Genomic DNA, 20,480 nt, shown 5'->3' on the forward strand with positions numbered 1-20,480 from the left:
ACCACTATCCTATAACCTCGGTCAGGTTATTAGGACAGATGTTAGGGGTAGATTCTTCACTCAGCGGGTTGTGAGTTCATGGAATGCCCTGCCCGTATCAGTGGTGAACTCTCCTTCTTTATGGTCATTTAAGCGGGCATTGGATAGGCATGTGGAAGTTATTGGGCTAGTATAGGTTAGGTAGGATTCGGTCGGCGCAACATCGAGGGCCGAAGGGCCTGTACTGCGCTGTATCCTTCCATGTTCTATGTTCTTCACAATTATCCTTCTGGGGATCACCTTTTGCTTTGCTCAATCTGCAGCACACTCTCCGTGGTCAATATCTCACGCCAGAGTGCTCCACCATTCAAACTGATTACCATCGATCCACCTCAACTGCACCTCCCTTCCAGAATTCCCTGAGATATCAAAACTCCATCCACTGACCCTTAAGTATCCTCAACAGTAGAACACACACCACTCTCTGGAGAATATCATTCTAAAGATTAACAACACAATAACTGCCGAAAGTTCGCCTCATCTCAGTCTGAGATGATAGGAAATACAGTCTGAAAATCCAAGTCATTGGCACCTATTGCTTCTGCTTTATCCACCCGACTGTTAATGAACACAACATTTTCTTGCATTTAGTCCAACATGAGTTTCCTTTTCTCAAAGCATCTTGACAGTGTCTTCAAATAGTATGATTATCTTAGTGCACAGTTAAGATTTCTAAAGTAATATCCTTATTCACTAATGTCCTTCTGTCTTCCTTAAATGTCAGGGGCTACTCCTCTTTCCAAATTCCACCTTACTGTTGTTAATAGTCTGCACTCTGGAAATGTTATTCCTTTACCTTGGTCATCTTGTAACTAAGGCACGGTGATGTCAATTAGATCGAACCATTCATCTCCATTTGTACCATTGTTAGGGCGATCTTTTTGTGAAGTCTTCGCCTGTTCAGATAATAAGCCTTGATTTTTGTACCTGGCAAATACTCACTCTTTGCACTTATCTTATTATTTGTCGCTGATGTGTAATAATCATCATTACAAGGATTGAACTTGCTGTGTTTGCTGACCCATTCTTCCTGCCTTAACCATATCGATACACCGTTGTATGAACTCGACTGGTGAGTGCAGATATTGTCAAACTCCCTTCACCTGACAAGCCCTCACCACAACGTTGTTGCTTTCAGGCCCTATCCACACCACTAGTTAGACGGTTGTTAGAAAACAGGGGAACGCTGACATCGATCAGGGAAGTGTGATCCTCGTAAGTGAGGCATCAATTGACAAAAACCACCGTTTGTGTTCTTCAATAAAACACTTGCTGCTCTGGTGTTCCTGGTGCGTTTGCTCCAATCTCAAGCAGTAATGGTGTGTTTGTGTATTGGGGGAAGAAGGTGAACAATGAAATTGGGCAAGAAAAAGTGAGACAGAGAGACGGAGTGAGGAGTTAAAAGGACGTTGCTTGATGAATGGGAGTGTGAGAGTGCGAAGCTGTGAGCAGCCCCTGGTGGCTGCAAAAGCCTACTGCACCTGGTATTCCCAGGCGGTCTCCCATCCAAGTACTAACCAGGCCTGAGTCTGCTTAGCTTCCGAGATCAGGCGTTTTCAGACTAGTATGGCCGTAGGCACTTACACCCTGCATTTATGGTTCCTTAAAGGCACACAGTGCTGCATTTACAACAACTTGTTACCAGTCAATCATACTGCACTAAAGCATTTCTCTTTCCTTTGCCTTTCTATTCTCCCATCTCCATCTTTAGCTCCTCTACTTCACCCCCTACACACACACACACACCACACACCCACACCACACACACCCACACACGTTTATTACACAACAGGATCAACTCTTTCACACTCACTCCACTCCATTTCATGCCCATCCAAGCTGCTTTACAAATGAACTCCTTTACAAATTACAACCACAGCAACATACACACACCACAACGCTGTTTAGCCCCTACAACCTCTGCCTCCATTCAATCACATCATGGCTCAGCTCTCGCCCAACTTCATATGCAAGCCTCTGGCCCTTGGTACCTTTGCTTCACAAACATTTATCTCCCTCACATTTCAATTTAACAACTCATCCAGCATCCACTGCGCTTTGTCAGAAAACGCTTACTAAAACCCACCATCCTATGTGTGTGCACGACGGCTTCCTCACATCTCTACGCAACCCTCCGGCCCTAAGTCTCACGCTATGTCCCTTCATTCTACAATCCCCAACCAGTAGAAATAGTTTATCGTTATCTACCTTCTCTTTTCCTATTCATGTCTTCAAGACTTTCATCATACCCCCCATTAACATTCTCAATTCTACAGACCACAGGCCGAAATGATATGATCTCTCCTTCCATCTTGACCATGCAAGTCCAGGTATCATTCTTGTAAATCAGTATTCTACTCCTTTCAGAAGGTGTGCTGCCCAGATCCGCTCACAGTACTCCAAGTGGGGTCTATCTAACCAGGGTTTTGTAGAACTGCAGCATAACTTCAGCATCTTTCTACTTAGAAAGGACAGCAATCTGTTTGCTTTCTGGATTATTTTCTGTACGTGTCCGTGACATTTTAAAGATGTATGCACCTGAACCCCCAAGTCTCCTTGGACATGCACTTCATACCATCCAGGAAAATACCTTGATCTGTCCCTTCTTGATCCAAAAATGGATAGCCTCACTATTGCTTTCATTCAAATGCTTTTGCCACAGTTTTGCTCATTGACTTAATCTATCAATATCCCCTTGCAATTTTATGCTGTCATCTACACAGTCTACAATGCAGCCTAACTTTGTGTCATCCACAAATTATGATATATGACTTTCTGTGCCATTATCCATTTCCTTAATAAATAACATCAATAATTGAGGCCCGAACACAAGTCCTTGTGAGACACGACTGGTTACATCCTGCCAATTGTCTACCTATCCATTGTCTCTACTTTCTATCACCTGCCACTCAAACAATTTCCGAGCCATGTCAGGAATTTGCCCTCAATTCTGTTGGCTTCTACCTACTTAAGTGGACTTTGTCAAATTCCTTCTGGAAGTCCATGTAATCAACATCTATGGACATTATTCCCTGACAGCTCCCTTAGTCCCCTCTGCAATGAATTTGTCAGGCACGACCTACCTGTCATGTGGCTCTCCCTGATTAACTCAACAATGTTTGAGGTGCTCACTTATCCCATCCTTGATTATAGACTCCAACAAATTCCCTGCCATAGGTGCTCAGCTCCATGCTCTGCAATTCCCGACTTTTCCGAGTTCTCCACTCTAAAAAAGCGTGACTGACACGTGCAACAATCCAATCCGGAGGGACGACTCCTGTATCCTGGGAATTTTGAACGATGACAGTTAGGGCTTCTATGAGGCGCTTGTCTCCTTGTTTTAACACCCGCCGATGGAAACCGCCAAATCCCAGGCATTTGTCACCCTTTGATTCCAGTCATTTCCTCATTATCGATGTTTTACTCACCTTCATTTTATTCGGTTGTTTTTCCCGATCCATTTTTCATTTCATCGGGATTTCTGGCAAGCTATCCTCCTTTTCTACTGAAAATACCGAGGCAAAAGTAATGATGCAACATCTCTGCCATTTCCCCGGAGTCACTAACAATGCCCCACCTTCTCTTGACCACCCGCTTTCCCTTTAGGCCAGCGGAACAAATCTTCTTGATTTTGATGTCCCTGGAAATATTCCATTCAAAATTCCTTTTGGTAGCTCTTTTACACTGCTTTGTGTCTTTCCCGCTCTCTGTAACTTTCCCAATCAGCAGGATCTATGCTGAGATTTTTGTCAATGACTGTTTTCTTCTGTGAAGCCGAGCTTTCCCTCTCAGCGGGATCAACTGGTTTTCTATTGTCTTCAATGTTTCCTTAAACATTCTCCAGTCTTCTTCAGTTCTTTGAGCCATCAGCAGATTTTCCCACCTTATTGTGGACGGTCTCGGTCTCATCTCGTTCAAGGCGGCTTTACCGAACTCTCCAACTCCAGCAGCAGATGCATGCTTTGTACTTTCAAACACTACCTTGAACTGGGTCGCGTTATCATCGCTGTATGATAAGTGGCCACGCACGACTAGCTCACTCATTAAATCCAACTCATTACTCATTACTAAATCCAGGAGGCATTCAGGACATAATGCAGTAAGAAACAGTCCTGGCAATACACCAGACATGCACTACCTTTCTGACAAATGCTTGACTACATCTCTAAATCTCTGTGCACATTAAAATCCCTCAGGTGTAGTACTCTGGCTTTGTTACATATTACCTAGTTTTCTGCATTTTTACCATCTAGGACTCAGAGATGCTACCAGGCGGTCTGTACATAACACCTATTACAATTTTAGGCATTCGACTATTCCTCAGTTGCACCCACACGGTCTCCACTGAATGCATTCCCTTCATTATGTCCTCTCTCATCATTGAAAGAATTTTGTTTCTAATCACGGAGGCCACTCCACCATCTCTGCCATTTTCCATATCCGTCCTTTACCACTATCCTATAACCTCGGTCAGGTTATTAGGACAGATGTTAGGGGTAGATTCTTCACTCAGCGGGTTGTGAGTTCATGGAATGCCCTGCCCGTATCAGTGGTGAACTCTCCTTCTTTATGGTCATTTAAGCGGGCATTGGATAGGCATGTGGAAGTTATTGGGCTAGTATAGGTTAGGTAGGATTCGGTCGGCGCAACATCGAGGGCCGAAGGGCCTGTACTGCGCTGTATCCTTCCATGTTCTATGTTCTTCACAATTATCCTTCTGGGGATCACCTTTTGCTTTGCTCAATCTGCAGCACACTCTCCGTGGTCAATATCTCACGCCAGAGTGCTCCACCATTCAAACTGATTACCATCGATCCACCTCAACTGCACCTCCCTTCCAGAATTCCCTGAGATATCAAAACTCCATCCACTGACCCTTAAGTATCCTCAACAGTAGAACACACACCACTCTCTGGAGAATATCATTCTAAAGATTAACAACACAATAACTGCCGAAAGTTCGCCTCATCTCAGTCTGAGATGATAGGAAATACAGTCTGAAAATCCAAGTCATTGGCACCTATTGCTTCTGCTTTATCCACCCGACTGTTAATGAACACAACATTTTCTTGCATTTAGTCCAACATGAGTTTCCTTTTCTCAAAGCATCTTGACAGTGTCTTCAAATAGTATGATTATCTTAGTGCACAGTTAAGATTTCTAAAGTAATATCCTTATTCACTAATGTCCTTCTGTCTTCCTTAAATGTCAGGGGCTACTCCTCTTTCCAAATTCCACCTTACTGTTGTTAATAGTCTGCACTCTGGAAATGTTATTCCTTTACCTTGGTCATCTTGTAACTAAGGCACGGTGATGTCAATTAGATCGAACCATTCATCTCCATTTGTACCATTGTTAGGGCGATCTTTTTGTGAAGTCTTCGCCTGTTCAGATAATAAGCCTTGATTTTTGTACCTGGCAAATACTCACTCTTTGCACTTATCTTATTATTTGTCGCTGATGTGTAATAATCATCATTACAAGGATTGAACTTGCTGTGTTTGCTGACCCATTCTTCCTGCCTTAACCATATCGATACACCGTTGTATGAACTCGACTGGTGAGTGCAGATATTGTCAAACTCCCTTCACCTGACAAGCCCTCACCACAACGTTGTTGCTTTCAGGCCCTATCCACACCACTAGTTAGACGGTTGTTAGAAAACAGGGGAACGCTGACATCGATCAGGGAAGTGTGATCCTCGTAAGTGAGGCATCAATTGACAAAAACCACCGTTTGTGCTCTTCAATAAAACACTTGCTGCTCTGGTGTTCCTGGTGCGTTTGCTCCAATCTCAAGCAGTAATGGTGTGTTTGTGTATTGGGGGAAGAAGGTGAACAATGAAATTGGGCAAGAAAAAGTGAGACAGAGAGACGGAGTGAGGAGTTAAAAGGACTTTGCTTGATGAATGGGAGTGTGAGAGTGCGAAGCTGTGAGCAGCCCCTGGTGGCTGCAAAAGCCTACTGCACCTGGTATTCCCAGGCGGTCTCCCATCCAAGTACTAACCAGGCCTGAGTCTGCTTAGCTTCCGAGATCAGGCGTTTTCAGACTAGTATGGCCGTAGGCACTTACACCCTGCATTTATGGTTCCTTAAAGGCACACAGTGCTGCATTTACAACAACTTGTTACCAGTCAATCATACTGCACTAAAGCATTTCTCTTTCCTTTGCCTTTCTATTCTCCCATCTCCATCTTTAGCTCCTCTACTTCACCCCCTACACACACACACACACCACACACCCACACCACACACACCCACACACGTTTATTACACAACAGGATCAACTCTTTCACACTCACTCCACTCCATTTCATGCCCATCCAAGCTGCTTTACAAATGAACTCCTTTACAAATTACAACCACAGCAACATACACACACCACAACGCTGTTTAGCCCCTACAACCTCTGCCTCCATTCAATCACATCATGGCTCAGCTCTCGCCCAACTTCATATGCAAGCCTCTGGCCCTTGGTACCTTTGCTTCACAAACATTTATCTCCCTCACATTTCAATTTAACAACTCATCCAGCATCCACTGCGCTTTGTCAGAAAACGCTTACTAAAACCCACCATCCTATGTGTGTGCACGACGGCTTCCTCACATCTCTACGCAACCCTCCGGCCCTAAGTCTCACGCTATGTCCCTTCATTCTACAATCCCCAACCAGTAGAAATAGTTTATCGTTATCTACCTTCTCTTTTCCTATTCATGTCTTCAAGACTTTCATCATACCCCCCATTAACATTCTCAATTCTACAGACCACAGGCCGAAATGATATGATCTCTCCTTCCATCTTGACCATGCAAGTCCAGGTATCATTCTTGTAAATCAGTATTCTACTCCTTTCAGAAGGTGTGCTGCCCAGATCCGCTCACAGTACTCCAAGTGGGGTCTATCTAACCAGGGTTTTGTAGAACTGCAGCATAACTTCAGCATCTTTCTACTTAGAAAGGACAGCAATCTGTTTGCTTTCTGGATTATTTTCTGTACGTGTCCGTGACATTTTAAAGATGTATGCACCTGAACCCCCAAGTCTCCTTGGACATGCACTTCATACCATCCAGGAAAATACCTTGATCTGTCCCTTCTTGATCCAAAAATGGATAGCCTCACTATTGCTTTCATTCAAATGCTTTTGCCACAGTTTTGCTCATTGACTTAATCTATCAATATCCCCTTGCAATTTTATGCTGTCATCTACACAGTCTACAATGCAGCCTAACTTTGTGTCATCCACAAATTATGATATATGACTTTCTGTGCCATTATCCATTTCCTTAATAAATAACATCAATAATTGAGGCCCGAACACAAGTCCTTGTGAGACACGACTGGTTACATCCTGCCAATTGTCTACCTATCCATTGTCTCTACTTTCTATCACCTGCCACTCAAACAATTTCCGAGCCATGTCAGGAATTTGCCCTCAATTCTGTTGGCTTCTACCTACTTAAGTGGACTTTGTCAAATTCCTTCTGGAAGTCCATGTAATCAACATCTATGGACATTATTCCCTGACAGCTCCCTTAGTCCCCTCTGCAATGAATTTGTCAGGCACGACCTACCTGTCATGTGGCTCTCCCTGATTAACTCAACAATGTTTGAGGTGCTCACTTATCCCATCCTTGATTATAGACTCCAACAAATTCCCTGCCATAGGTGCTCAGCTCCATGCTCTGCAATTCCCGACTTTTCCGAGTTCTCCACTCTAAAAAAGCGTGACTGACACGTGCAACAATCCAATCCGGAGGGACGACTCCTGTATCCTGGGAATTTTGAACGATGACAGTTAGGGCTTCTATGAGGCGCTTGTCTCCTTGTTTTAACACCCGCCGATGGAAACCGCCAAATCCCAGGCATTTGTCACCCTTTGATTCCAGTCATTTCCTCATTATCGATGTTTTACTCACCTTCATTTTATTCGGTTGTTTTTCCCGATCCATTTTTCATTTCATCGGGATTTCTGGCAAGCTATCCTCCTTTTCTACTGAAAATACCGAGGCAAAAGTAATGATGCAACATCTCTGCCATTTCCCCGGAGTCACTAACAATGCCCCACCTTCTCTTGACCACCCGCTTTCCCTTTAGGCCAGCGGAACAAATCTTCTTGATTTTGATGTCCCTGGAAATATTCCATTCAAAATTCCTTTTGGTAGCTCTTTTACACTGCTTTGTGTCTTTCCCGCTCTCTGTAACTTTCCCAATCAGCAGGATCTATGCTGAGATTTTTGTCAATGACTGTTTTCTTCTGTGAAGCCGAGCTTTCCCTCTCAGCGGGATCAACTGGTTTTCTATTGTCTTCAATGTTTCCTTAAACATTCTCCAGTCTTCTTCAGTTCTTTGAGCCATCAGCAGATTTTCCCACCTTATTGTGGACGGTCTCGGTCTCATCTCGTTCAAGGCGGCTTTACCGAACTCTCCAACTCCAGCAGCAGATGCATGCTTTGTACTTTCAAACACTACCTTGAACTGGGTCGCGTTATCATCGCTGTATGATAAGTGGCCACGCACGACTAGCTCACTCATTAAATCCAACTCATTACTCATTACTAAATCCAGGAGGCATTCAGGACATAATGCAGTAAGAAACAGTCCTGGCAATACACCAGACATGCACTACCTTTCTGACAAATGCTTGACTACATCTCTAAATCTCTGTGCACATTAAAATCCCTCAGGTGTAGTACTCTGGCTTTGTTACATATTACCTAGTTTTCTGCATTTTTACCATCTAGGACTCAGAGATGCTACCAGGCGGTCTGTACATAACACCTATTACAATTTTAGGCATTCGACTATTCCTCAGTTGCACCCACACGGTCTCCACTGAATGCATTCCCTTCATTATGTCCTCTCTCATCATTGAAAGAATTTTGTTTCTAATCACGGAGGCCACTCCACCATCTCTGCCATTTTCCATATCCGTCCTTTACCACTATCCTATAACCTCGGTCAGGTTATTAGGACAGATGTTAGGGGTAGATTCTTCACTCAGCGGGTTGTGAGTTCATGGAATGCCCTGCCCGTATCAGTGGTGAACTCTCCTTCTTTATGGTCATTTAAGCGGGCATTGGATAGGCATGTGGAAGTTATTGGGCTAGTATAGGTTAGGTAGGATTCGGTCGGCGCAACATCGAGGGCCGAAGGGCCTGTACTGCGCTGTATCCTTCCATGTTCTATGTTCTTCACAATTATCCTTCTGGGGATCACCTTTTGCTTTGCTCAATCTGCAGCACACTCTCCGTGGTCAATATCTCACGCCAGAGTGCTCCACCATTCAAACTGATTACCATCGATCCACCTCAACTGCACCTCCCTTCCAGAATTCCCTGAGATATCAAAACTCCATCCACTGACCCTTAAGTATCCTCAACAGTAGAACACACACCACTCTCTGGAGAATATCATTCTAAAGATTAACAACACAATAACTGCCGAAAGTTCGCCTCATCTCAGTCTGAGATGATAGGAAATACAGTCTGAAAATCCAAGTCATTGGCACCTATTGCTTCTGCTTTATCCACCCGACTGTTAATGAACACAACATTTTCTTGCATTTAGTCCAACATGAGTTTCCTTTTCTCAAAGCATCTTGACAGTGTCTTCAAATAGTATGATTATCTTAGTGCACAGTTAAGATTTCTAAAGTAATATCCTTATTCACTAATGTCCTTCTGTCTTCCTTAAATGTCAGGGGCTACTCCTCTTTCCAAATTCCACCTTACTGTTGTTAATAGTCTGCACTCTGGAAATGTTATTCCTTTACCTTGGTCATCTTGTAACTAAGGCACGGTGATGTCAATTAGATCGAACCATTCATCTCCATTTGTACCATTGTTAGGGCGATCTTTTTGTGAAGTCTTCGCCTGTTCAGATAATAAGCCTTGATTTTTGTACCTGGCAAATACTCACTCTTTGCACTTATCTTATTATTTGTCGCTGATGTGTAATAATCATCATTACAAGGATTGAACTTGCTGTGTTTGCTGACCCATTCTTCCTGCCTTAACCATATCGATACACCGTTGTATGAACTCGACTGGTGAGTGCAGATATTGTCAAACTCCCTTCACCTGACAAGCCCTCACCACAACGTTGTTGCTTTCAGGCCCTATCCACACCACTAGTTAGACGGTTGTTAGAAAACAGGGGAACGCTGACATCGATCAGGGAAGTGTGATCCTCGTAAGTGAGGCATCAATTGACAAAAACCACCGTTTGTGCTCTTCAATAAAACACTTGCTGCTCTGGTGTTCCTGGTGCGTTTGCTCCAATCTCAAGCAGTAATGGTGTGTTTGTGTATTGGGGGAAGAAGGTGAACAATGAAATTGGGCAAGAAAAAGTGAGACAGAGAGACGGAGTGAGGAGTTAAAAGGACTTTGCTTGATGAATGGGAGTGTGAGAGTGCGAAGCTGTGAGCAGCCCCTGGTGGCTGCAAAAGCCTACTGCACCTGGTATTCCCAGGCGGTCTCCCATCCAAGTACTAACCAGGCCTGAGTCTGCTTAGCTTCCGAGATCAGGCGTTTTCAGACTAGTATGGCCGTAGGCACTTACACCCTGCATTTATGGTTCCTTAAAGGCACACAGTGCTGCATTTACAACAACTTGTTACCAGTCAATCATACTGCACTAAAGCATTTCTCTTTCCTTTGCCTTTCTATTCTCCCATCTCCATCTTTAGCTCCTCTACTTCACCCCCTACACACACACACACACCACACACCCACACCACACACACCCACACACGTTTATTACACAACAGGATCAACTCTTTCACACTCACTCCACTCCATTTCATGCCCATCCAAGCTGCTTTACAAATGAACTCCTTTACAAATTACAACCACAGCAACATACACACACCACAACGCTGTTTAGCCCCTACAACCTCTGCCTCCATTCAATCACATCATGGCTCAGCTCTCGCCCAACTTCATATGCAAGCCTCTGGCCCTTGGTACCTTTGCTTCACAAACATTTATCTCCCTCACATTTCAATTTAACAACTCATCCAGCATCCACTGCGCTTTGTCAGAAAACGCTTACTAAAACCCACCATCCTATGTGTGTGCACGACGGCTTCCTCACATCTCTACGCAACCCTCCGGCCCTAAGTCTCACGCTATGTCCCTTCATTCTACAATCCCCAACCAGTAGAAATAGTTTATCGTTATCTACCTTCTCTTTTCCTATTCATGTCTTCAAGACTTTCATCATACCCCCCATTAACATTCTCAATTCTACAGACCACAGGCCGAAATGATATGATCTCTCCTTCCATCTTGACCATGCAAGTCCAGGTATCATTCTTGTAAATCAGTATTCTACTCCTTTCAGAAGGTGTGCTGCCCAGATCCGCTCACAGTACTCCAAGTGGGGTCTATCTAACCAGGGTTTTGTAGAACTGCAGCATAACTTCAGCATCTTTCTACTTAGAAAGGACAGCAATCTGTTTGCTTTCTGGATTATTTTCTGTACGTGTCCGTGACATTTTAAAGATGTATGCACCTGAACCCCCAAGTCTCCTTGGACATGCACTTCATACCATCCAGGAAAATACCTTGATCTGTCCCTTCTTGATCCAAAAATGGATAGCCTCACTATTGCTTTCATTCAAATGCTTTTGCCACAGTTTTGCTCATTGACTTAATCTATCAATATCCCCTTGCAATTTTATGCTGTCATCTACACAGTCTACAATGCAGCCTAACTTTGTGTCATCCACAAATTATGATATATGACTTTCTGTGCCATTATCCATTTCCTTAATAAATAACATCAATAATTGAGGCCCGAACACAAGTCCTTGTGAGACACGACTGGTTACATCCTGCCAATTGTCTACCTATCCATTGTCTCTACTTTCTATCACCTGCCACTCAAACAATTTCCGAGCCATGTCAGGAATTTGCCCTCAATTCTGTTGGCTTCTACCTACTTAAGTGGACTTTGTCAAATTCCTTCTGGAAGTCCATGTAATCAACATCTATGGACATTATTCCCTGACAGCTCCCTTAGTCCCCTCTGCAATGAATTTGTCAGGCACGACCTACCTGTCATGTGGCTCTCCCTGATTAACTCAACAATGTTTGAGGTGCTCACTTATCCCATCCTTGATTATAGACTCCAACAAATTCCCTGCCATAGGTGCTCAGCTCCATGCTCTGCAATTCCCGACTTTTCCGAGTTCTCCACTCTAAAAAAGCGTGACTGACACGTGCAACAATCCAATCCGGAGGGACGACTCCTGTATCCTGGGAATTTTGAACGATGACAGTTAGGGCTTCTATGAGGCGCTTGTCTCCTTGTTTTAACACCCGCCGATGGAAACCGCCAAATCCCAGGCATTTGTCACCCTTTGATTCCAGTCATTTCCTCATTATCGATGTTTTACTCACCTTCATTTTATTCGGTTGTTTTTCCCGATCCATTTTTCATTTCATCGGGATTTCTGGCAAGCTATCCTCCTTTTCTACTGAAAATACCGAGGCAAAAGTAATGATGCAACATCTCTGCCATTTCCCCGGAGTCACTAACAATGCCCCACCTTCTCTTGACCACCCGCTTTCCCTTTAGGCCAGCGGAACAAATCTTCTTGATTTTGATGTCCCTGGAAATATTCCATTCAAAATTCCTTTTGGTAGCTCTTTTACACTGCTTTGTGTCTTTCCCGCTCTCTGTAACTTTCCCAATCAGCAGGATCTATGCTGAGATTTTTGTCAATGACTGTTTTCTTCTGTGAAGCCGAGCTTTCCCTCTCAGCGGGATCAACTGGTTTTCTATTGTCTTCAATGTTTCCTTAAACATTCTCCAGTCTTCTTCAGTTCTTTGAGCCATCAGCAGATTTTCCCACCTTATTGTGGACGGTCTCGGTCTCATCTCGTTCAAGGCGGCTTTACCGAACTCTCCAACTCCAGCAGCAGATGCATGCTTTGTACTTTCAAACACTACCTTGAACTGGGTCGCGTTATCATCGCTGTATGATAAGTGGCCACGCACGACTAGCTCACTCATTAAATCCAACTCATTACTCATTACTAAATCCAGGAGGCATTCAGGACATAATGCAGTAAGAAACAGTCCTGGCAATACACCAGACATGCACTACCTTTCTGACAAATGCTTGACTACATCTCTAAATCTCTGTGCACATTAAAATCCCTCAGGTGTAGTACTCTGGCTTTGTTACATATTACCTAGTTTTCTGCATTTTTACCATCTAGGACTCAGAGATGCTACCAGGCGGTCTGTACATAACACCTATTACAATTTTAGGCATTCGACTATTCCTCAGTTGCACCCACACGGTCTCCACTGAATGCATTCCCTTCATTATGTCCTCTCTCATCATTGAAAGAATTTTGTTTCTAATCACGGAGGCCACTCCACCATCTCTGCCATTTTCCATATCCGTCCTTTACCACTATCCTCTAACCTCGGTCAGGTTATTAGGACAGATGTTAGGGGTAGATTCTTCACTCAGCGGGTTGTGAGTTCATGGAATGCCCTGCCCGTATCAGTGGTGAACTCTCCTTCTTTATGGTCATTTAAGCGGGCATTGGATAGGCATGTGGAAGTTATTGGGCTAGTATAGGTTAGGTAGGATTCGGTCGGCGCAACATCGAGGGCCGAAGGGCCTGTACTGCGCTGTATCCTTCCATGTTCTATGTTCTTCACAATTATCCTTCTGGGGATCACCTTTTGCTTTGCTCAATCTGCAGCACACTCTCCGTGGTCAATATCTCACGCCAGAGTGCTCCACCATTCAAACTGATTACCATCGATCCACCTCAACTGCACCTCCCTTCCAGAATTCCCTGAGATATCAAAACTCCATCCACTGACCCTTAAGTATCCTCAACAGTAGAACACACACCACTCTCTGGAGAATATCATTCTAAAGATTAACAACACAATAACTGCCGAAAGTTCGCCTCATCTCAGTCTGAGATGATAGGAAATACAGTCTGAAAATCCAAGTCATTGGCACCTATTGCTTCTGCTTTATCCACCCGACTGTTAATGAACACAACATTTTCTTGCATTTAGTCCAACATGAGTTTCCTTTTCTCAAAGCATCTTGACAGTGTCTTCAAATAGTATGATTATCTTAGTGCACAGTTAAGATTTCTAAAGTAATATCCTTATTCACTAATGTCCTTCTGTCTTCCTTAAATGTCAGGGGCTACTCCTCTTTCCAAATTCCACCTTACTGTTGTTAATAGTCTGCACTCTGGAAATGTTATTCCTTTACCTTGGTCATCTTGTAACTAAGGCACGGTGATGTCAATTAGATCGAACCATTCATCTCCATTTGTACCATTGTTAGGGCGATCTTTTTGTGAAGTCTTCGCCTGTTCAGATAATAAGCCTTGATTTTTGTACCTGGCAAATACTCACTCTTTGCACTTATCTTATTATTTGTCGCTGATGTGTAATAATCATCATTACAAGGATTGAACTTGCTGTGTTTGCTGACCCATTCTTCCTGCCTTAACCATATCGATACACCGTTGTATGAACTCGACTGGTGAGTGCAGATATTGTCAAACTCCCTTCACCTGACAAGCCCTCACCACAACGTTGTTGCTTTCAGGCCCTATCCACACCACTAGTTAGACGGTTGTTAGAAAACAGGGGAACGCTGACATCGATCAGGGAAGTGTGATCCTCGTAAGTGAGGCATCAATTGACAAAAACCACCGTTTGTGCTCTTCAATAAAACACTTGCTGCTCTGGTGTTCCTGGTGCGTTTGCTCCAATCTCAAGCAGTAATGGTGTGTTTGTGTATTGGGGGAAGAAGGTGAACAATGAAATTGGGCAAGAAAAAGTGAGACAGAGAGACGGAGTGAGGAGTTAAAAGGACTTTGCTTGATGAATGGGAGTGTGAGAGTGCGAAGCTGTGAGCAGCCCCTGGTGGCTGCAAAAGCCTACTGCACCTGGTATTCCCAGGCGGTCTCCCATCCAAGTACTAACCAGGCCTGAGTCTGCTTAGCTTCCGAGATCAGGCGTTTTCAGACTAGTATGGCCGTAGGCACTTACACCCTGCATTTATGGTTCCTTAAAGGCACACAGTGCTGCATTTACAACAACTTGTTACCAGTCAATCATACTGCACTAAAGCATTTCTCTTTCCTTTGCCTTTCTATTCTCCCATCTCCATCTTTAGCTCCTCTACTTCACCCCCTACACACACACACACACCACACACCCACACCACACACACCCACACACGTTTATTACACAACAGGATCAACTCTTTCACACTCACTCCACTCCATTTCATGCCCATCCAAGCTGCTTTACAAATGAACTCCTTTACAAATTACAACCACAGCAACATACACACACCACAACGCTGTTTAGCCCCTACAACCTCTGCCTCCATTCAATCACATCATGGCTCAGCTCTCGCCCAACTTCATATGCAAGCCTCTGGCCCTTGGTACCTTTGCTTCACAAACATTTATCTCCCTCACATTTCAATTTAACAACTCATCCAGCATCCACTGCGCTTTGTCAGAAAACGCTTACTAAAACCCACCATCCTATGTGTGTGCACGACGGCTTCCTCACATCTCTACGCAACCCTCCGGCCCTAAGTCTCACGCTATGTCCCTTCATTCTACAATCCCCAACCAGTAGAAATAGTTTATCGTTATCTACCTTCTCTTTTCCTATTCATGTCTTCAAGACTTTCATCATACCCCCCATTAACATTCTCAATTCTACAGACCACAGGCCGAAATGATATGATCTCTCCTTCCATCTTGACCATGCAAGTCCAGGTATCATTCTTGTAAATCAGTATTCTACTCCTTTCAGAAGGTGTGCTGCCCAGATCCGCTCACAGTACTCCAAGTGGGGTCTATCTAACCAGGGTTTTGTAGAACTGCAGCATAACTTCAGCATCTTTCTACTTAGAAAGGACAGCAATCTGTTTGCTTTCTGGATTATTTTCTGTACGTGTCCGTGACATTTTAAAGATGTATGCACCTGAACCCCCAAGTCTCCTTGGACATGCACTTCATACCATCCAGGAAAATACCTTGATCTGTCCCTTCTTGATCCAAAAATGGATAGCCTCACTATTGCTTTCATTCAAATGCTTTTGCCACAGTTTTGCTCATTGACTTAATCTATCAATATCCCCTTGCAATTTTATGCTGTCATCTACACAGTCTACAATGCAGCCTAACTTTGTGTCATCCACAAATTATGATATATGACTTTCTGTGCCATTATCCATTTCCTTAATAAATAACATCAATAATTGAGGCCCGAACACAAGTCCTTGTGAGACACGACTGGTTACATCCTGCCAATTGTCTACCTATCCATTGTCTCTACTTTCTATCACCTGCCACTCAAACAATTTCCGAGCCATGTCAGGAATTTGCCCTCAATTCTGTTGGCTTCTACCTACTTAAGTGGACTTTGTCAAATTCCTTCTGGAAGTCCATGTAATCAACATCTATGGACATTATTCCCTGACAGCTCCCTTAGTCCCCTCTGCAATGAATTTGTCAGGCACGACCTACCTGTCATGTGGCTCTCCCTGATTAACTCAACAATGTTTGAGGTGCTCACTTATCCCATCCTTGATTATAGACTCCAACAAATTCCCTGCCATAGGTGCTCAGCTCCATGCTCTGCAATTCCCGACTTTTCCGAGTTCTCCACTCTAAAAAAGCGTGACTGACACGTGCAACAATCCAATCCGGAGGGACGACTCCTGTATCCTGGGAATTTTGAACGATGACAGTTAGGGCTTCTATGAGGCGCTTGTCTCCTTGTTTTAACACCCGCCGATGGAAACCGCCAAATCCCAGGCATTTGTCACCCTTTGATTCCAGTCATTTCCTCATTATCGATGTTTTACTCACCTTCATTTTATTCGGTTGTTTTTCCCGATCCATTTTTCATTTCATCGGGATTTCTGGCAAGCTATCCTCCTTTTCTACTGAAAATACCGAGGCAAAAGTAATGATGCAACATCTCTGCCATTTCCCCGGAGTCACTAACAATGCCCCACCTTCTCTTGACCACCCGCTTTCCCTTTAGGCCAGCGGAACAAATCTTCTTGATTTTGATGTCCCTGGAAATATTCCATTCAAAATTCCTTTTGGTAGCTCTTTTACACTGCTTTGTGTCTTTCCCGCTCTCTGTAACTTTCCCAATCAGCAGGATCTATGCTGAGATTTTTGTCAATGACTGTTTTCTTCTGTGAAGCCGAGCTTTCCCTCTCAGCGGGATCAACTGGTTTTCTATTGTCTTCAATGTTTCCTTAAACATTCTCCAGTCTTCTTCAGTTCTTTGAGCCATCAGCAGATTTTCCCACCTTATTGTGGACGGTCTCGGTCTCATCTCGTTCAAGGCGGCTTTACCGAACTCTCCAACTCCAGCAGCAGATGCATGCTTTGTACTTTCAAACACTACCTTGAACTGGGTCGCGTTATCATCGCTGTATGATAAGTGGCCACGCACGACTAGCTCACTCATTAAATCCAACTCATTACTCATTACTAAATCCAGGAGGCATTCAGGACATAATGCAGTAAGAAACAGTCCTGGCAATACACCAGACATGCACTACCTTTCTGACAAATGCTTGACTACATCTCTAAATCTCTGTGCACATTAAAATCCCTCAGGTGTAGTACTCTGGCTTTGTTACATATTACCTAGTTTTCTGCATTTTTACCATCTAGGACTCAGAGATGCTACCAGGCGGTCTGTACATAACACCTATTACAATTTTAGGCATTCGACTATTCCTCAGTTGCACCCACACGGTCTCCACTGAATGCATTCCCTTCATTATGTCCTCTCTCATCATTGAAAGAATTTTGTTTCTAATCACGGAGGCCACTCCACCATCTCTGCCATTTTCCATATCCGTCCTTTACCACTATCCTATAACCTCGGTCAGGTTATTAGGACAGATGTTAGGGGTAGATTCTTCACTCAGCGGGTTGTGAGTTCATGGAATGCCCTGCCCGTATCAGTGGTGAACTCTCCTTCTTTATGGTCATTTAAGCGGGCATTGGATAGGCATGTGGAAGTTATTGGGCTAGTATAGGTTAGGTAGGATTCGGTCGGCGCAACATCGAGGGCCGAAGGGCCTGTACTGCGCTGTATCCTTCCATGTTCTATGTTCTTCACAATTATCCTTCTGGGGATCACCTTTTGCTTTGCTCAATCTGCAGCACACTCTCCGTGGTCAATATCTCACGCCAGAGTGCTCCACCATTCAAACTGATTACCATCGATCCACCTCAACTGCACCTCCCTTCCAGAATTCCCTGAGATATCAAAACTCCATCCACTGACCCTTAAGTATCCTCAACAGTAGAACACACACCACTCTCTGGAGAATATCATTCTAAAGATTAACAACACAATAACTGCCGAAAGTTCGCCTCATCTCAGTCTGAGATGATAGGAAATACAGTCTGAAAATCCAAGTCATTGGCACCTATTGCTTCTGCTTTATCCACCCGACTGTTAATGAACACAACATTTTCTTGCATTTAGTCCAACATGAGTTTCCTTTTCTCAAAGCATCTTGACAGTGTCTTCAAATAGTATGATTATCTTAGTGCACAGTTAAGATTTCTAAAGTAATATCCTTATTCACTAATGTCCTTCTGTCTTCCTTAAATGTCAGGGGCTACTCCTCTTTCCAAATTCCACCTTACTGTTGTTAATAGTCTGCACTCTGGAAATGTTATTCCTTTACCTTGGTCATCTTGTAACTAAGGCACGGTGATGTCAATTAGATCGAACCATTCATCTCCATTTGTACCATTGTTAGGGCGATCTTTTTGTGAAGTCTTCGCCTGTTCAGATAATAAGCCTTGATTTTTGTACCTGGCAAATACTCACTCTTTGCACTTATCTTATTATTTGTCGCTGATGTGTAATAATCATCATTACAAGGATTGAACTTGCTGTGTTTGCTGACCCATTCTTCCTGCCTTAACCATATCGATACACCGTTGTATGAACTCGACTGGTGAGTGCAGATATTGTCAAACTCCCTTCACCTGACAAGCCCTCACCACAACGTTGTTGCTTTCAGGCCCTATCCACACCACTAGTTAGACGGTTGTTAGAAAACAGGGGAACGCTGACATCGATCAGGGAAGTGTGATCCTCGTAAGTGAGGCATCAATTGACAAAAACCACCGTTTGTGCTCTTCAATAAAACACTTGCTGCTCTGGTGTTCCTGGTGCGTTTGCTCCAATCTCAAGCAGTAATGGTGTGTTTGTGTATTGGGGGAAGAAGGTGAACAATGAAATTGGGCAAGAAAAAGTGAGACAGAGAGACGGAGTGAGGAGTTAAAAGGACTTTGCTTGATGAATGGGAGTGTGAGAGTGCGAAGCTGTGAGCAGCCCCTGGTGGCTGCAAAAGCCTACTGCACCTGGTATTCCCAGGCGGTCTCCCATCCAAGTACTAACCAGGCCTGAGTCTGCTTAGCTTCCGAGATCAGACGAGATCGGGCGTTTTCAGACTAGTATGGCCGTAGGCACTTACACCCTGCATTTATGGTTCCTTAAAGGCACACAGTGCTGCATTTACAACAACTTGTTACCAGTCAATCATACTGCACTAAAGCATTTCTCTTTCCTTTGCCTTTCTATTCTCCCATCTCCATCTTTAGCTCCTCTACTTCACCCCCTACACACACACACACACCACACACCCACACCACACACACCCACACACGTTTATTACACAACAGGATCAACTCTTTCACACTCACTCCACTCCATTTCATGCCCATCCAAGCTGCTTTACAAATGAACTCCTTTACAAATTACAACCACAGCAACATACACACACCACAACGCTGTTTAGCCCCTACAACCTCTGCCTCCATTCAATCACATCATGGCTCAGCTCTCGCCCAACTTCATATGCAAGCCTCTGGCCCTTGGTACCTTTGCTTCACAAACATTTATCTCCCTCACATTTCAATTTAACAACTCATCCAGCATCCACTGCGCTTTGTCAGAAAACGCTTACTAAAACCCACCATCCTATGTGTGTGCACGACGGCTTCCTCACATCTCTACGCAACCCTCCGGCCCTAAGTCTCACGCTATGTCCCTTCATTCTACAATCCCCAACCAGTAGAAATAGTTTATCGTTATCTACCTTCTCTTTTCCTATTCATGTCTTCAAGACTTTCATCATACCCCCCATTAACATTCTCAATTCTACAGACCACAGGCCGAAATGATATGATCTCTCCTTCCATCTTGACCATGCAAGTCCAGGTATCATTCTTGTAAATCAGTATTCTACTCCTTTCAGAAGGTGTGCTGCCCAGATCCGCTCACAGTACTCCAAGTGGGGTCTATCTAACCAGGGTTTTGTAGAACTGCAGCATAACTTCAGCATCTTTCTACTTAGAAAGGACAGCAAT

At 43.9% G+C, this 20,480-nt stretch overlaps 1 non-coding gene and 4 pseudogenes across 1 annotated transcript; all 5 read right to left on the reverse strand.

Annotated features, from left to right (window-relative positions):
* Positions 1-1,508: 1,508 nt before the first annotated feature.
* Positions 1,509-1,617, reverse strand: LOC132830658 (5S ribosomal RNA; annotated as a pseudogene).
* A 4,379-nt stretch (positions 1,618-5,996) lies between these two features.
* LOC132830659 (5S ribosomal RNA) lies at positions 5,997-6,105 on the reverse strand (annotated as a pseudogene).
* Positions 6,106-10,484: 4,379 nt separating this feature from the next.
* LOC132830660 (5S ribosomal RNA) lies at positions 10,485-10,593 on the reverse strand (annotated as a pseudogene).
* A 4,379-nt stretch (positions 10,594-14,972) lies between these two features.
* Positions 14,973-15,081, reverse strand: LOC132830662 (5S ribosomal RNA; annotated as a pseudogene).
* Positions 15,082-19,460: 4,379 nt separating this feature from the next.
* Positions 19,461-19,579, reverse strand: LOC132830664 (5S ribosomal RNA). The gene has a single exon (XR_009646436.1). It is a non-coding gene; the product is annotated as a 5S ribosomal RNA (ribosomal RNA).
* Between the last annotated feature and the right edge of the window lie 901 nt (positions 19,580-20,480).

Source organism: Hemiscyllium ocellatum, chromosome 31 (assembly GCF_020745735.1).
Source record: "Hemiscyllium ocellatum isolate sHemOce1 chromosome 31, sHemOce1.pat.X.cur, whole genome shotgun sequence".
NCBI classification, from domain to species: Eukaryota; Metazoa; Chordata; class Chondrichthyes; order Orectolobiformes; family Hemiscylliidae; genus Hemiscyllium; species Hemiscyllium ocellatum.